The 13104-nt window shown below is 41.1% G+C and overlaps 1 long non-coding RNA gene and 1 pseudogene across 3 annotated transcripts in view; both read left to right on the top strand.

The window, feature by feature from the left end:
• Nucleotides 1-13104, top strand: part of LOC307191167 — a 204936-nt gene that overhangs the window by 9480 nt on the left and 182352 nt on the right. The window lies entirely within an intron of this gene.
• Nucleotides 8216-13100, top strand: LOC307191949 (taste receptor type 2 member 143-like; annotated as a pseudogene). The gene has a single exon. The product of its transcript is annotated as a taste receptor type 2 member 143-like (transcript).

Raw genomic sequence — 13104 nt, forward strand, 5'->3', positions numbered from 1 at the left:
TGGAAACCAAGCTCATGAATGGGACTTGTTGACCATAGGCTTCACTGTAGAGTGATTGACTGGGCCAGTTGTTTGAGGACTCTCTGATATCTTCCTCTGGGAAAGTTCAAATTCTTGGAAAAAGGCTATTCTTACCTCCTGCCTGGAGGGTGAAGGCCTGGGTGCCAATGTTCTGGACTCCAAGTGAGGGGAAAGCGTTTGTCCACCTAATTTCACTGTTTTCAATATACCTTTGCCTCAGATGGATTTAATATGCACCCAGCTCAGAGATCCTGTTTAACTCTCTCCAGAGGATACACCTCCAGTCTTTTCCTGGGGTAGGCAGGAGTGGTTGCTCAGTTATGCAAAAGGGGAGAAGTGATCTGGGAATCTGAACCTTAAACTGACTTTTTGTTAATTTTTACCATTTTTTCTTTGATGGTACCTGGTACCACAAATCCTGAGTAAAAGTCAGGTTATTTTTTGATTTTTCCTTCTGCCTGCACAGAGTTCAGTCTCCTCAGCTCTGCTCTGTTTTTATCACTCTTCCATCTACATACTTTCCAGTCTCCCAAATGTTTGTGCTGTCATTGTGAATTGGTGCCTTGAAAATAATTTTTAAAAAATTCCTTTACAGTCAATTTAGAAGAGTTTTGGAAGGGAGTGAAAGAAGATGCATTGACTCAACCTGTCTTTTTCCCTCTTGATAACTTTTGATCTAGGACAGTAGTTTCAAATTTGTTTTTTCAGTGGAGTTCTGTCTTTAACTTAGATCTTATGCAGAAGCTTAGTCTAGAAAGTAGATATAAACAGAGCTGCTTTGTGTGAAGAGAAGATGAGAAGCTGTGGTTCTACTTTCTCAGTTTTCCTTTGCCCCTTCACTACTAGAAGGAGCCCCTGGAAGGCATGGCTTCTAAACCACAGATTTAGAAGTTGTTGAACGTGATTTCTCTCTCCAGTAGATATTAGAGTGAACTTTATGGCAGTATGGAAGGAGCATTGATTTATTCTTTAAGAGATTAATTGTATTGCTTCCAATTTGTTTAAATGGTGCAAGACAGAGAAAGAACTATTCAAAAAAATTTTGATTTGAAATAAAATTGGAATCTGGACCTCCTTGCAGGCTAACCTTATCATCATAAAAATGCTATTTTTATTTGAAAAGAAACTGTATAAATTTACCTGAATATTAAAAAATGTTTAACTTGCTTATACATTTTGATAATTGAGGATGTTGGAAATTCCCAATTTAATTTTAGAGAGCTAAAATGCTGTTTTATTTTGGATTGCTATCAGATCCAATGTTTTATCCAAAATTATTTACTTAAATAGAAGAGTGAGAGGAAGTCTGTAGGGCCAAAATATTATTTAGAACTCATTCTGTATGAGCATCATCGAAACTGTGCATGATTTAGCTTCATATTTATGTACAGTCTCTCCATTAAAAACGTTGTTATTTCCTTCCTTCTCCACCTTTCCGTGGCACAGACCATCAGTTACCTGATGAAACCATGGAAGAATGTGGAAGTATTTGCACACTGCAGGTCACTCAAAGGTCCAGTGGGGAATGGACACCAAGATTTACAAACCTTGCCAAATAAAATGTGTATTTTCACATGTTTTTAAGATGACTCAGTGAGTTTTTGAACGTAATAAGAAAAAATAAAACAAGACAAAGAAGCAAACTAATGAACAGAAACCAAAAACCTCCTTTACAAGTGTAGAGCACCAAAATGAAGGGAGTACAAATAGATCTTTTTGGAATCATACACTTGGAATCTGTTATGTGTTTGACACTAGCATCATTTCATAGAAGACTCAGGCATCATCTTAAAAAAATATTGCCAATTGTGCTACAGAAAAGGATTTTGTATGTTTCATTTGCAAGTATGAGACACCTTTAGAAAGGAGAAACACGACCCAAACTCTTGTGGGAATCACCTGGTATTTTTGATTGCTTTTGTGTATTGAAAGGGCTCTTAGCAACAGCTCAAAGGGTTGCTCTGCCTGTGGCCTCTTTTGGAGGCAGATGATGAATGGGATGTTGACTAAAGCTATTCACAGCCTAAAGGTTGAGGGTTATGTTTTATTTGGAGGGAATTTTTAGGTCTTCAAGCCCAGGAGGCAGCATCTCAAGGAACCCTGAGAGAACTGCTCCAAGGAGGCAGGGGGGGAGCTAGGATATATAGGAACTTTGCAACAAAGGGCAGGTAGTCTGAAAGTCAAAAATTATTATTAATGAAAGAAAACCAGATATCCCAAGTTAAGGAATTTAGCGCTTTTCTGTGTATGGGAAGATGCAGGAGTCTGGGCTCACTGAAATCATTCCTTTGAAATGCACCTCAGCTATCTGGGGCCAGTATCCTGTGTTTTCATATCCTGAGTTTCCTCAGGGCTCACCATGGGGAATGGCTGCAGTTTGATGGCTGCTAGATAGCAGGTATTCTTTCCTTCCTGAGTCCCCTCAGGGATCACCGGCACAGCCTAGTGAGCTGCAACTGCTGATGACTGAGACATCCTTTGTTTACTGTTATGGCAGGCAATATTCCATTTATCAGGGACATGGGACCTCTCTAAGACAGGTCTAGTGGAGCGCTGAGAGACGGATGAACAGGTACCTGAGGAACGGTACTCTTTCAACTTTTTTATAGAAGAGTATCAAAATGGGAGAAAACATGCACTTTGTAGAGCTGTTAACTGTAGAAAAGGAAGTCTTGGGAAAGACTGTTTCTGGGAAAGCATATGTTTTGATGACTGTGCAAGTCACATGAAAGTTGCCTGTGAACACACAGGGAACACTTGGTTACATATGACCACAACAGGGCGTGTGTACCATGGCCTCAACTTACTTCTTGATGACATCATGAAGCTGGCTTTTCACCGAAGGATTCTGAGAAGAGCCAAAATGTTGTGAAACCTGCAGAAACCACGCATTGCTGCTGTCTTTGAGAAGCCAGAGAAAACCGGCAAAGAACTAAATCACATCACTGAAGCTTTGTTGCAAAACCATTGGTCAGATTGGATTATCTGCTCTTCGATAACCTTTTGAGAAAAATAAAGCAGCTCTTCAAGCAAGCGGCATAAGCTCTTTCTCCTGAGGTCTCCACTGTAAATAGTTAACCTTGGTTTTATTTATTTTAAATCTTTTGCATATAGACCTCTCACCTTTGGAATCTTGAGTGAGACTGTGTGAAGTGGGAAGCAAGGCTGTTATCTGTGAGTGGTCATGGGGGAGGACCCTGACTCCGGGATCTTCCTTCCTTCACCACCTTTACCTCTGCTTTCTTATACCCTCCTCTCTCTTTTCGTTTTTCCCCTTTTTGGTCTGTTTTCACGTTCCCAGGCATTCCTGCCTTTTACAACCCACTTTAGTTGGATCTTTCTTAGTGGCTACCTGAGCCTGGGTTGGCTGATCTGAACCAGTGTCCCTTTGCATGGTGGGCAGTGGAGGCAAAATGTAACGTGTGAAATCACTTTATAAATGGCAAGGTGATGCTCTAACAGGTGGTTGTTATTATCTTAAGCATTATTATAGGAAGTGGTTCATCCCACAGACAATAGTCCCTCCCTGGGGGCTTGTTCTGAGCTTTATTCTTAGCTCCTCTTATCGTCCCACCAACTCTTGCTTCCTCTGGCTCTTATTGTGATGTCCACTCTGGATCTGATCTATTTCCATTCTCTGTCTTTTCCTTCTTCTCGTTATGACGTATCTACTCTCTCTCATTTCCTCAGAGGCTTCTTGGGAAATGATTAATTTTGGTTTTCTAAGCACATTGAAACTAAACTGTTAATGGCTAACAGATTTGATGTTAACACATTAGGGAAACTCACTTTTTAAGTGGAGACTCCTTGAACTCCAGTATGGAGCCTGCCAGTGAAATTTTAGGCAGCCTGAGCAGCCACTAGAAGGGAAAGGGAGCCTTTTCTTAGTGTTTCCAAGACTTGTGCGTATGTATGACTTCTTTTTTTTTTAATATATTTTACAATATATATATATATATTTTTAACATCTTTATTGGGGTATAATTGCTTTACAATGGTGTGTTAGTTTCTGCTTTATAACAAAGTGAATCAGTTATACATGTACATATGTTCCCATATCTCTTCCCTCTTGCATCTCCCTCCCTCCCACCCTCCCTATCCCACCCCTCCAGGTGGTCACAAAGCACCGAGCCGATATCCCTGTGCCTTGCGGCTGCTTCCCACTAGCTATCTACCTTACGTTTGTTAGTGTGTATATGTCTATGACTCTCTCTCGCCCTGTCACAGCTCACCCTTCCCCCTCCCCACATCCTCAAGTCTGTTCTCCAGTAGGTCTGTGTCTTTATTCCTGTCTTACCCCTAGGTTCTTCATGACATTTTTTTTTTCTTCTTAAATTCCATATATATGTGTTAGCATACGGTATTTGTCTTTTGCTTTCTGACTTACTTCACTCTGTGTGACAGACTCTAGGTCTATCCACCTCATTACAAATAGCTCAATTTCGTTTCTTTTTATGGCTGAGTAATATTCCATTGTGTATATGTGCCACATCTTCTTTATCCATTCATCTGATGATGGGCACTTAGGTTGTTTCCATCTCTGGGCTATTGTAAATAGAGCTGCAATGAACATTTTGGTACATGACTCTTTTTGAATTTTGGTTTTCTCAGGGTATATGCCCAGTAGTGGGATTGCTGGGTCATATGGTAGTTCTATTTTTAGTTTTTTGAGGAACCTCCATACTGTTCTCCATAGTGGCTGAACCAATTCACATTCCCACCAGCAGTGCAAGAGTGTTCCCTTCTCTCCACACCCTCTCCAGCATTTATTGTTTCTAGATTTTTTGATGATGGCCATTCTGACTGGTGTGAGATGATCTCTCATTGTAGTTTTGATTTGCATTTCTCTAATGACTAATGATGTTGAGCATTCTTTCATGTGTTTGTTGGCAATCTGTATATCTTCTTTGGAGAAATGTCTGTTTAGGTCTTCTGCCCATTTTTGGATTGGGTTGTTTGTTTTTTTGTTTTTGAGCTGCATGAGCTGCTTGTAAATTTTGGAGATTAATCCTTTGTCAGTTGCTTCATTTGCAAATATTTTGTCCCATTCTGAGGGTTGTCTCTTGGTCTTGTTTATGGTTTCCTTTGCTGTGCAAAAGCTCTGAAGTTTCATTAGGTCCCATTTGTTTATTTTTGTTTTTATTTCCATTACTCTAGGAGGTGGATCAGAAAGGATCTTGCTGTGATTTATGTCATAGAGTGTTCTGCCTATGTTTTCCTCTAAGAGTTTGATAGTTTCTGGCCTTACATTTAGGTCTTTAATCCATTTTGAGCTTATTTTTGTGTGTGGTGTTAGGGAGTGATCTAATCTCATACTTTTACATGTATCTGTCCAGTTTTCCCAGCACCACTTATTGAAGAGGCTGTCCTTTCTCCACTGTACATTCCTGCCACCTTTATCAAAGATAAGGTGTCCATACGTGCGTGGGTTTATCTCTGGGCTTTCTATCCTGTTCCATTGATCTATCTTTCTGTTTTTGTGCCAGATTCTCTATGTATAGTATCATGTCATCTGCAAAGAGTGACAGCTTTACTTCTTCTTTTCCGATTTGGATTCCTTTTATTTCCTTTTCTTCTCTGATTGCTGTGGCTAAAACTTCCAAAACTATGTTGAGTAAGAGTGATGAGAGCGGGCAACCTTGTCTTGTTCCTGATCTTAGTGGAAATGCTTTCAGTTTTTCACCATTGAGGATGATGTTGGCTGTGGGCTTGTTATATATGGCCTTTATTATGTTGAGGAAAGTTCCGTCTGTGCCTACTTTCTGCAGGGTTTTTATCATAAATGGGTGTTGAATTTTGTCAAAAGCTTTCTCTGCATCTATTGAGATGATCATATGGTTTTTCTCCTTCAATTTGTTAATATGGTTTATCACATTGATAGATTTGCGTATATTGAAGAATCCTTGCATTCCTGGAATAAACCCCACTTGATCATGGTGTATGATCCTTTTAATGTGCTGTTGGATTCTGTTTGCTAGTATTTTGTTGAGGATTTTTGCATCTATGTTCATCAGTGATATTGGCCTGTAGTTTTCTTTCTTTGTGACATCCTTGTCTGGTTTTGGTATCAAGGTCATGGTGGCCTCGTAGAAGGAGTTTGGGAGTGTTCCTCCCTCTGCTATATTTTGGAAGAGTTTGAGAAGGACAGGTGTTAGCTCTTCTCTAAATGTTTGATAGAATTCACCTGTGAAGCCATCTGGTCCTGGCTTTTGTTTGTTGGAAGATTTTTAATGACAGTTTCAATTTCAGTGCTTGTGATTGGTCTGTTCATATTTTCTATTTCTTCCTGATTCAGTCTTGGCAGGTTGTGCATTTCTAAGAATTTGTCCATTTCTTCCAGGTTGTCCATTTTATTGGCATATAGTTACTTGTAATAATCTCTCATGATCTTTTGTATTTCTGCAGTGTCAGTTGATACTTCTCCTTTTTCATTTCTAATTCTATTGATTTGAGTCTTCTCCCTGTTTTTCTTGATGAGTCTGGCTAGTGGTTTATCTATTTTGTTTATCTTCTCAAAGAACCAGCTTTTAGTTTTATTGATCTTTGCTCTTGTTTCCTTCATTTCTTTTTCATTTATTTCTGATCTGATTTTTATGATTTCTTTCCTTCTGCTAGCTTTGAGGTTTTTTTGTTCTTCTTTCTCTAATTGCTTGAGGTGCAAGGTTAGGTTGTTTATTCGAGATGTTTCTTGTTTCTTAAGGTGGGCTTGTATTGCTATAAACTTCCCCCTTAGAACTGCTTTTGCTGCATCCCATAGGTTTTGGGTCGTTGTGTCTCCATTGTCATTTGTTTCTAGGTATTTTTTGATTTCCTCTTTGATTTCTTCAGTGATCACTTCATTATTAAATAGTGTATTGTTTAGCCTCCATGTGTTTGTATTTTTTACAGATCTTTTCCTGTAATTGGTATCTAGTCTCATGGCGTTGTGGTCGGAAAAGATACTTGATACAATTTCAATTTTCTTAAATTTACCAAGGCTTGATTTGTGACCCAAGATATGATCTATCCTGGAGAATGTTCCATGAGCACTTGAGAAAAATGTGTATTCTGTTGTTTTTGGATGGAGTGTCCTATAAATATCAATTAAGTCCATCTTGTTTAATGTATCATTTAAAGCTTGTGTTTCCTTATTTATTTTCATTTTGGATGATCTGTCCATGGGTGAAAGTGGGGTGTTAAAGTCCCCTACTATGAATGTGTTACTGTCGATTTCCCCTTTTATGTCTGTTAGTATTTGCCTTATGTATTGAGGTGCTCCTATGTTGGGTGCATAAATATTTACAATTGTTATATCTTCTTGGATCGATCCCTTGATCATTATGTAGTGTTCTTCTTTGTCTCTTCTAATAGTCCTTATTTTAAAGTCTATTTTGTCTGATGTGAGAATTGCTACTCCAGCTTTCTTTTGATTTCCATTTGCATGGAATATCTTTTTCCATTCCCTTACTTTCAGTCTGTATGTGTCTCTAGGTCTGAAGTGGGTCTCTTGTAGACAGCATATATAAGGGTCTTATTTTTGTATCCATTCAGCCAGTCTGTGTCTTTTGGTGGGAGCATTTAGTCCATTTACATTTAAGGTAATTATCAATATGTATGTTCCTATTCCCATTTTCTAAATTGTTTTGGGTTCGTTATTATAGGTCTTATCCTTCTCTTGTGTTTCTTGTCTAGAGAAGTTCCTTTAGCATTTGTTGTAAAGCTGGTTTGGTGGTGCTGAACTCTCTCAGCTTTTGCTTGTCTGTAAAAGTTTTAATTTCTCTGTATGACTTCTTATTCCACCCATGTATAATACATGCAGGATATGGAATAAAATATTAACTTGGGACATGAAGGGTCAGGGAAGGTTTGTGGTCATGGGAGGCAAACAGGATAAGGACTTTTTCTAACTTTTAAGGAAAAGTTAGAAAAGAGTATAGTGAGAAATGTAGTGCAAAATATGGGTATTTTCAATCACCCTTGGAGCCTCTATTCTGTTACCATTTTCCTACATCTGGCCCTAATGAAGAACAGGCAAATACAGGTTTGGCAAAACAGAGACAGGATGTCATTGAGCTGGGAGGGATTTGCATGCCCCGGGAAATCACGGGGATCCTCTTTTCAAATCCTGGAGGACCGGCAGGGGTGGGGGTGGGGGTGGGGGTGGGGAGGTGGTGGTGTTTGCTGGTTGCTACGCTTTTTCCTGAATCCAAGGAGAGCCTCTGAATCTATAGTCTCAACAGAGTGTGGCTTGTCCAGAGAGGCTGTGGATGTGCCCCAGCACCCCCGAGGAGAAGCCGAGTCTGAGCAGAGCCTCCCTGGAGAAGATGCCCTCCTCACCCATGTTGATCTTCATGGTCATCTTTTTCCTGGAGTTGCTGGCTGCCATGCTGCAGAATGGCTTCATAGTTACTGTGTTGATCAGGGAGTGGGTACAATGCCAGACACTGCTTGCAGGCGACATGATTGCGGCGGCCTCCCTGGCCGCCTCCCGGTTCTGACTGCATGGGATGGCCCTCCTGAACAACCTCGTGGCCTTCTTTGGTTTTGGTTTCAGAATTTACTATTTCAGCATCCCCTAGGACTTCATCAACTCTCTCACTTTCTGGCTTACTGCTTGGCTTGCTACATTCTACTGTGTGAAGATCTCATTCTTCTCTCACCCCATCTTCTTTGGGCTGAAGTTGAGGATTTCTCGGTCAGTGCCCGGGCTGCTGCTGGGCTCCCTGATCTTATCTGCTCTGGTAGCCATCCCGTTAGACACTGGGAACACAATTCGTGTGCGGATGGTTGCTGCCCAGAGTTCCCATGGAAACAGCACCCTGGCTGGTAGAACACAGACTGTCTCTTTGTACTTTTTTCTACCTCGTGTAATTATTATGCGGTCAATTCCATTTCTCCCGTCCCTGGTGTCCACCCTCTCGTGTTCTCGCTGCGCCGGCATTTGGGGCAGATGAGGGACCATAGACCTGGCCCCGAGTGATCCCAGCACCTGGGCTCACACCGTGGCCCTGAAGTCACTTGCCTTCTTCCTCACCTTCTACCATCACGTTACCTGTGCCTGATTATCGTTGTTATAAACATCCTAACCCTCTGGAATCACTGGCGCTGGGCCTGGGAAGTGGTGACCTGTGCAGGCATCTGTCGGCACTCCAGCATCTCGGTGCACGGCAGCCCCAGGCTGAGAAAGGCCCTGATGACGAGGCCTTGGAGAGCCCTGGGCAAGGAGCAGTTTGTCTCATCAGAGTCAGTAACTGCTGTCACTGAACAAGCCCATGGGTGGCAAGAATGCACAAGGTTTGGGTGTTGTCCTCTCTGTTCATTTCCTTCTTTCTTCCCCACTCTTTCTACACCCCATTAATTCTTTTTCCACTCCTCTCTGTTTCTACCCTCCCTTCCAGTGGTCCTGGTCCCTCATCTGGGTCCCAAACCACCTTGGACTAGAATGGTGGCCTCATTTCCTCACAGGCCTCCTTCACTCTCTACACAGCAGCCCTAATAATATATTCTCCAAGCGTCATTTTGGTCTGTATTCCCTTTACAGAGACCTGTAATGGTTGTCAGTTGTTCTGTGGTCAACCTGAAGTTTTTTTTGAATGGTGACATAGGTTGTCTCATACCATCCCACACACATCAATTGCCCTCCTCAACCTTGCTGTGCTCTCAGAGCTCAGTCTCTACTTCAGCCCAGGAAAGCTTCTTTCTGTCTCCCCACATGCTCTTGCCTGCAGCCTGTGGTCTTTTGGCCCATCTGGAACCTCCTTCTTTCCTTTCTCTGCTGTTTTTTGCCATTCCCTTCTTTCGTGCCCTGCTTAAGACCAGTTCCACCCATGGAGCTTTTTCTTTTGAACAATTGATGTCTGAGGGCATGTATGAGTTTTGTGCCACTATAGGACCTGCCCATGGTTTTGTGTGTTCAATATATGTTGAATTAAAAGGAATTTTATGATGTGGAAATGCTTTGGCCAACAGAAGATAGAAAAGGAAAACAAAGGAAATTTGCTATAGTTTTAAATTTTGAGAATCTTACTCTTCCTGTCCACTCATCCAGGAGGTGGACCCTGGATGCCGATGTCTAGGATGGTAGTCTCTGAATTAGGGTGTTTGCATCCCGGAGTGTGTGCAAAATGATCCATTGGATATAGAAAGAAAAGCGTGACAATTTCCATTTATTTTTATCTCATCCTTTTAATCCCTATTTCTGATATGTGTTTTATGATGTACATAATGTATTAGTAGAGTATTACAAGCATATAATAAAAATAAATAAACATGCGTATGGTGGAATTCATGTTCATAATTTTTTTTTAACTGATGGAGTTTACTATAAAAAAATGTGGAGACCAAGAGACCAGAAGAGATTGGGAAAAACACCATACATGGTTAACAGATTTATATGTCTGAGCTAATCAAGATAGGAGTAATAAACAACAGAACAGAATAGAGTTTACAAAGGATTTTCAAGTAAATAACTGCGTTTATGATAAGTTGTCCAACAGTCTTGGGAGCTGAGACCCCAAAACATTCTGTTGTAATGCTAGCTGGAGGCTGAGCTACGGCAAGAAGAGCAAAAAAGAGGAACAGAGATGAGGTAACGGGGTGAGGAGTTTTCACTTGGAAGAAGAAGATTAGGGCTTTAAAAGAGGAGATTCCCAAATTGTAGGAGAGGAGCACAAGGGATTTCCCAAAGAGTAGAGAGAGGGTGAAGCTGGATAGAGGAAACTGTGGAAAGCTGGGAGTATCATAAAGAAATTTTTTCTTTTTTCCTTTTTTTTTTTTTTTTTTTTGGCAGCAATATGAGTGAGCTGGGAGGGCAATAATAAATTGCGGGGACTGAATTTTGGGGCTTAAGCCACAAGAGGGATGGGTGGAGGCAGCAAAGGCAGGAGCATCAGGGATGTCACCTGGAAGACTGGCTTTCCCTTGGACAGAGCTCCAGAACTTTACTGAATGTCTTGGGTGGGAGGGGAATGGTGGTGCGACTCTCATGTTCTGCAACATTTTCACAGCCTTCTGATTTATGTCAGGACTAGTGGGCTTATCTCAGGAGTTTTTAATTGGTTGATGTTCTCAACCTTCCTTTCCTAGGCTCTAGCTCATAAGAGCCCATAAGCATTTGGTGGCCCCATCTTGACCAAAGACACAGCCTAATATCTCATCCTGACTTTCAAAGCCTTCTGGGATCTCTCCCCAGCCTGCCTTTTCAGCCTGATATGCCACCATTCCCTTATGGAAATCCCCTGCTGTAGTCAAACTTATCTATTTCCTGGACATGATCAAACTTCCATCTCCTTTACTGGTGTCATCTCTGTCCTTTCAACATACAAGACAGCACCTTTGCTGTCCCACAACGAAGGGGCTGCTGATGTTACTGAATTCTTCTCCGGATTCTTGGTATGGAAATAGGATGACACATACATTTAGAACCACAGCCTGGGAGTGCTCCATTTTTGTTCTCTGAGAGATAGAACTGAGCTAAGTGTTTCCCACACAGGCAATGTACTCAGGATTCCTACCTTTACCACCCTCATGATCATACATACAAAGACTACCTGTGAAAATTTCAAAATTCTCAGACTTGGCTTCCACCAAATAAAGTCTGAGAAACAAAATGTAACAAACAAAAAGCACAAACAACAAAAGAATCACCATAAAGCATATTCCATATTAAAATACAAATGATTGCTCACACTTCTGGATTAACTTAATCTGCACATAGTGTACGTCCAGTAAATGTTTGTGGTTTATGATTAGTGCATGAAAGCACTTTGAGGGCAGATACCTAGTTCATTGTTACAGCCCCAGCGCCTTTCACAGCGTCATTATGATATACAGGAGATGCTTATTAATTGTTGTTGGTCAAATTGAGGGTTAACAGCATATTTTTCCCATTATATGAGCCATCAAATATGTAGGAAGTAGAAGGGAAAAGATGTAAATTTTCCATATTGAGAACTTTGTGGCTGGCCAGACGCCAGAGCTACGAGCTCAAAGTTTGCTTTATTGCTCCGTGTTCCAGGAGCAAACAGCCAAATGTCAGCCAGAGGAACAAGGGCAGGGTAGAGAGCAGCTGGGAACTTATCCCCTGGAGATTTGCATCTTCTGAGAAAGGCAGAGTGAATTCGTCGCCTTAGTTCACCTCTCCTTTCCCCAAGATCACCATGTTCACCACAGCAGGGCTTCTGTGTTGGAAGGACAGTTCTACTGGACCTTTGTCTCAGGTGAACTGGGAACTAGAAAGAGATGCTGAGAGTTCTGGATTCTATTCTGTCTTTGTGGGGTTCTGTGCATGGAAATAGTAGGCTATGGTGCTGGTCAGAAGATGAGTGTTCTGTAAAATACTCCCTCACTCTCATGTTGCTTGATCCTGAGCCTTCACTATTGCCATAGCTGACCCAGAACCCTTTCTGCTTGCCTTACTCTCTGTGACACACTAACCTGCTCACACGCACCTGAGTAAGTAAGCGCTCACCTGATTGCTTTTTTTTTTGATTCTTTGAGCCTCATTCCTATTGAAAATGTGGCCTTTGCTTACTCCACCTTCCTCTAATTAAAGTAGATGTCCAGTATTTGGTGCCTTGGACCTCTGTTGCATCCCTGATGCTCCTGAATTTTCCTTGGACCACTTGTCCCTCCACAGGGTGGATATCATTATAATAACACTTGTCATCACCACCTTACTTATTTCTTACACGTGTGTAGAGATTTCTAGTTTCCACATGTACATCCATATATGTGTGTGTATGTATATTCACATATATTTGTGATCCATATTTTATAGATGAAGAAAGTGGGGTTCAGAGAGGTTAAACGACTAGTCCAAAGATCCGTAGATAGTGACTGTGACAAAACTCAAAGCCTGGTCTTCTGCCTTCAGCTGTGGATGAAGAAGATAGGATACAAGATGTGCTGCTAACTATGCAAAGATTTCTGGTCTTGGAATCAGTTTGGGTCTTGGTCTTTTCTCCAAACTGTGACTTTAGGTGGGAGTCTTAATCTATAACTTGAGGCTTCGTTTGTTCATCTATAAAATTATTTAATACCTTTTTTGATGTTTCTGATGTTTAAAAATTTTTTTTTTATTGGGGTATAGTTGTTTTACAATGT

Source organism: Stenella coeruleoalba (assembly GCF_951394435.1).
Source record: "Stenella coeruleoalba genome assembly, chromosome: 9".
NCBI lineage: Eukaryota > Metazoa > Chordata > Mammalia > Artiodactyla > Delphinidae > Stenella > Stenella coeruleoalba.